We start from the raw sequence: 6,048 nt of genomic DNA, 5'->3' as shown, positions 1-6,048 counted from the left end.
TGGCAAAAGTCTTTAAATTTGGCAAATGTCTTGCAGACTTGGACAACCTTAACAAAAGTACAGAAAAGGGGTAGAAAAATCATCTGGTGTTTGTATGACAAACTGGCTACTTCAAATGCTCATAACTTAAACTACTGAGCCCATTACTTCTTGTCCTATCTTTCAGTGGACATAGAGAACAATTGGTCACTGTTCTTTTTATAACTGCCGTTAACAATTTGAAGACTGTTATCAGGTCCTTCGACAATCTTTTCTCAAGGCTAAAAGTATCTAGTTTCTTTAATCTTTCTTCAGAAGTCAGGTTTTGCAAACCTTTCATCATTTTTGTCACTCTCCTCTAGACTCTTTCCAATTTGTCCAGATCTTTCCTACATCGTGGCACCCAGAATTAGACACAGTATTCCAGCTGAGGCTTCACCAGTGCTGAGTGGAGCAGGACAATTACCTCCCATGTCTTACATGTTGCACTCCCATTAATACACCCCAGAATGATATTAGCCTTTTTTGCAACTGCATCATATGAGCAACTGAAAAATGGACATTAAAATTGAAGTTGGAATTCAGCCTTTACTATAGAGTACTCTATCTGCCCCCACCAGGATACATTGGTTAGATTTATCATTTGAGACAAAGATCCACAGAAAGTCAATAGACAGACACTATTGTACATTCAAATAGTCTTCACCTTGAAAGATTAATATAAACTGCTTCTTTTCTTTAAGTTAAAAAATTCTCATTTGAACAATTTAAGAGGAAATAAATTCAGTAAAGTGGCACTGAGATTAGTTGGATATCTTATAAAGTTAGAGCTGCTGAAAATGGTTACAGAGAGTAAAACATGCTGATGTGATGGGGAAGAAATATTGCAAGTGAATAGGATAAATTTAAGTGAATAGAATAAAATACATTAATATTTACCATGTTAAGAATGATAACTGGAAACAATGGCACATTTTAAAGACTGATCCTCTTCAAAATATAGTTTTATAAGTGATCGCCCTAAACATATAGAAGGAAGAGATAAAAATTCAAGACGACAGTTAGTGCATAGTCTTTTGAAGGAAGAATCTCCCTTACGTGAAAGTAACTATCACTTCCTCTGATTCTTGGCCTTTATAATTGAGCTGTTAGCACAATGTGCAATTTCTGTTGCTATTACATTTAATTCTTCATTTGGAGGGACCATTTGAAGTTAGAGAGTTCATACATGCTAACGTGACTTTTATAGTTTATATCTTAAAGTTTGTTTTGTTTTAATTCCTATATTTTAGAAATAAAGAGACCCTGAAAAGTTAGAGTAAGTGAACATTAAACAGCTAGTGAAAATGCAGTGTGATTTAACCAGTCTTCACCTGTATTAGAGTAAAGCTAATCATGCTTCAGCAGCATCAGATTGATTGGTGTGAAAAGTCTTAAGAGAAAGTGATAGACCAATGATTATTATAGGAACCTCTCTCTGAGAGTAACACAAAGAATCCATCCCGGTTAGATTACAGTAGTCAGTGCTCTGTTCACTTCCTAAGTAAATAAGTTCCCCAAAAACAGGGGTGGGGAACCTATGGCCCATGGGCCACATTTGGCCTGCTGCTTAATTTCATCCGGCCTGTGGCAAGTGTTCGTGCAGTAGGATGGAAGCCCCGAGCCTTGGCATCCCCCCGCAGGGCTGGAGCCATGAGCACCAGCTCACCCCGCTGCAGGGGGAAGCTAGGGTTGCCAGGCCATTAAAAGTCCGGTTGGCTTCACGCAGCACCCGGAAGTGATCGGCATATCCTTGCGACCCGTAGGAGCAGGGGCAATCAGGGAAGCTCCTCGTGCTGCCCACAGTGCTGGCTCTGCAGCTCCCATTGGCTGGAAACCATAGCCAATGGGAGTTGTGGGTGCAGTGCCTGTGGGCATGGGCAGCATGCGCAGTGCAGAGCCCCCTGGCCCCTCTGCCTAGGGGCCGGACATGCTGGCTGCTTCTGGAAGCAGTGCGGAGCCAGGGCAGGCAGGGAGCCTGCCTTAGCCCCTCTGCACTGCTGACCAGGAGCCACTTGAGGTAAGTGCCGCCCGGCCAGAGCCCACACCCAAGCCTCCTGTCCCAGGTTGGAACCCCCTCCAACACCTTAACTCCCTTTGAGACCCCACAGACCCACCCACACTCCAAACCCCTTGGCCCAGCCCAGAGCCCCCTCCTGCATGCCAAACCCTTCATCTACAGCCCCACCCCAGAGCCTGCACCTTCAGCTGGAGCCCTCACCCCCTCCTGCACCCCAACCTCCTGCTGCAGCCTGGAGGCCCCTCCTGCACCCTGAACCCCCTCATTTCTGGCCTCACCCCAGAGCCTAGCAGAAGCCTCAAGCCTTCACACCCCTTCCCCCCCCCCCCCCCGTGGGGCTGGAGCCACAAGTCCATCTTGCCCTGCTGCAGGGCGGGACGGGGGGGAGGTAAAGCCCCGAGCCTCTGTCTCGCCCCTCCCCGCAGGGCTGTGTGTGGCCTGTGACTATTTTTAATGTGGGTCAGTGGCCTCTGATAGAAAAAAGGTTCCCCATCTCTTCCCTAAAACCTGCCTTAATCATCAATAAAATGCAACACCTCCTGCCTTGATATCTCATGCTTGTTACAACACATTTCTTCCAAATTTTCCATATTGGTACGAAAGGGGCACCGCAAATGCAGTAGCGTGTCTAATGCCTGGTTTACGCTACAGAGTTTTACCTGTAAAACTTGCTTTATGTTGGCATATCCTTGCGTGCATCTACACTCAGGTTTGAGTCCTGTAGATAAATCTTTGAGTTTATGCTATTCAGGTTAAACGACCTCCCAGAATGGCATAAGTTTTGTATCAGCACTGTTCCATCAGATCAATGCCTATGCAGATGCTGCCTTACCTGAATTGGTGCAAGCAGTCCTCCAGCACCAATCTCACAACACCTCTGTCCCTGCAACAGTGACTGGTCTGGTCACATTTTTCAACTCCGCTGCTCTTTAAGATCCCCAGAATGGTTTGGAAATGCCTCTCTTCCGACTAGTCCACCTTTGCGAGCACACTTTTGCCACCTTAGCATGCAGCTTTATTTGGTGTCATGCCTGTATCTCAGAAAAGTTCAGGCAAGCCTCATGCTGCCACCTGGGTTAGGAAAGAAGTCCTGGATTTCCTCAGCCTGCGGGGATTGGGAGGGGGAAGAGCAGTAATGCAAGCCCAGTTATGAAATTGCTGCATGAATAAATATGTTTATTCCATTGCAAAGCATGTGCAAAAATTGGGATATGACAAGGTAAAGAGAAAGGAACTGCAGCAGCCCTACTAAAAGGCAAACAAACAAACAGTTATCCTCTCACTCCTGTCATGACTATGCAGAGGTGGATGCTATCCTTGGCAGGGGGCCCCCCTGCATCCACTCCCCTCACAACACTGAGTGGAAGGAACCCTGGAAGTGCATAGCAACAACAAGCTCCTTGAGAAGGGGGACTCGGAGCATGCAGACCCTGCAGAAAGCAAGGAGCTCTTTGAGATCCAGATGAACCCAGAAATGGAACTTACTGGGGAAAGGGAGGTCAGGCCATGAAATTCCACCCACCCCTAACAAATAGCAGCCAAATGCACATAGGCAGAGAACAAAGGACTTGCCTTTTGCGGTAGCTGGCTTACTTCAATATCATGCACTGACACACAGACAAAAAATGAAAGAAAATTTTATTAAGATGATAAGAAAAAGTGAACAGTACAGAGTTTAAGCATAGAAGTTTCCAGTTATCAGGGAATAACATACAGATTATCAAGGGTGCAAAGTTTGGTTTAAGATTGGGTGCCATAAGGAATACATAATCTGCAATATCCCATAGTGGAGGTAAAAGGTTGATGGGTCAAAGTACAGACATTGAGATATGATACTATACACCCCAACTCATTCCTAAATGCATACTTTTTCCAGAACAGGCACATGGAAAATCTAGCAACATAAATCAACACCTTGCAATAAAATGCATAGGACATTTAAAATAATTGTGCATGTAATCCAGTAATTGCTTAGTCAGCCCATCTGATTATTAGGAATGAAATTATAAAGTAAACATGTAAAGTAAACAGAGAAAACATAGTTTGGTTTTCCAGCGTGAGAGTTCAGGTTCAAAACAAGTTAGTATAATGCTATGCTCAGATTCAGAGCTAGAGAGAGGTAGAGATGGCAGTTTGATTTTTAATTGATTTGCAGAAATAGCTGTGACCACTCTCCTCTGAGGTTTATCTTGGCATGGACATCCCTTGTATTCTCTGGCACAATCTCAATGACAGTTTTTAAGCAGGTATTCTTTATGCTTTGATTGGAGATTTCCAGGAAGAGCTGCCTTTTTTCTTTCCTGCTACGGTGGGACACCTTCCAAAGCCACTCTGCAATGAGCTCTGGGAGTACCACTGCCTGTGAAAAGGCCAGCAGCATATGAGCCCAAGCAAACTCAAGCAGTCCTGAGTCATTGCCTTCTCTGCCACCCTCATGAGTGATAGGTCAGTTAGAAACACCACTGTCTGTAATAAATTTAACAATATAAGTTGCACCATTCCTACCATTATTACTTGGTGGACCAGCCCCTCCTGCACAGGCTTGGAAAATAGTCCCCATATACTTACCTTGCTGGGAGCTGCTGAATGGCCCTGAAGCAAGTCTGTCTTACTTCATATTTTTAAGACAATCTTTATGGGAAATTTTTAGTGAGTTCTCAATCTTTTGCTGTCTGCAAACCATTTATCTAACAATGTCTGTCTGTCTTGTTAATTATCATGAGGGATCTTGGAAGGGAAGTCCTTCAGGTGCTGCTGACAGACTGACCTGGATAATGAAAAAGAAGAAATGGATAAGAGAGAACATATTCTCTGATCTTCTAAAGAGTTTTTAGTTCAGGGCCCATGAAACAAGGAAGCAGAAGGTACACATACTGGAGGACTTAGGGAAAAAAATTAGTAGGTGCTCAGCACCCACCAACCACCCATCAATCAGCTGCTCGGCAGCGGGCAGTGCTTTGGGGATGGCTCAGAGTGGGGAGGGAAGAGGAGGAGTGAGGGTGAGGCCTTGGGGGAAGGGGTGGAGTGGGGACAGGGTCTTGGGGTGGAGCGGGGAAGAAGCACTCACCGAAAAAAGGAGAAAGTCAGTGCCTGTGGGTCCCATGATAGATTTTTTGCAACACCAAAGTGATTCTTCACTGATTGATAGCAATTTGGGGTTGCAAGCTTTCAAAATGTTATCACTACCCATGTTTACACTGTCAGAGTAGCTCTCATTTTGGTGAGTGTGTGCTGGAGGGCTGGGGGAAGCTCGGCACACAGCTCCAAGGGATGTGGCCTTCTGCATCCAAAAGTTCTTCAGTCACTGCTAGTAGTTCTGGATTTGCATCATGATCTGGTCCCACTAATTAGTGTTCTTTTCACAAGCCCATAAGCACTGCTCCATCATGTGTAGCTGGTCAGTGAATGTCTGAAGCACCTGGCAACTTCACTCACTGTCTGCATCATCCACCCCACCTCAGTTGTCTCATTTTCACTGCCGCAAATGCAGCTGCTGTGGTAGTTAAAGTTCTGCAAATACAGAAGACCCAGGCACACTATCTCTAAAACAGACATAAGAACTCCAGTAAGCTGTTCAGAATCCATGCTTCTGTCAGTGAGATGTCAGAGATTCTGAGAACTGGCATTAGGAAGAGCAGATTATGGGATGTAACGGAGGAACTGTGGGAATTTTAAAAAATGACACAAGAAGAGGTGGTTATGAAGTGGAACACAGGCAATTGTGACATCTTGACCTCGAACTCCCACAGTTCCCTCAGAGAGATTCTGGTATCCCACAATGCCCTACAAAAATATCCCACAAGGTAGCGTGCTGAATGGTGGCACAAAGGATGTTGCCCACAGTGCAGAGCATCTTTTGCACATACAACTTCTCACTGTAATGATGTGCCGCACTGGCAAAGACAGCCAAGTGTGTATATGCTCTACTGAAATTGCGATGTTGGCAGATGTAGACCAGCACAAATGCTTCTAGAAAAATGTCTGGTGTAAATGGGGCTTTAGTAGGCCTC

This window comes from Gopherus flavomarginatus, chromosome 3, assembly GCF_025201925.1.
Source record: "Gopherus flavomarginatus isolate rGopFla2 chromosome 3, rGopFla2.mat.asm, whole genome shotgun sequence".
Lineage (NCBI taxonomy): Eukaryota > Metazoa > Chordata > Testudines > Testudinidae > Gopherus > Gopherus flavomarginatus.
The sequence above is the reverse complement of the archived record's forward strand: the minus strand, read 5'-3'. Positions refer to the sequence as shown.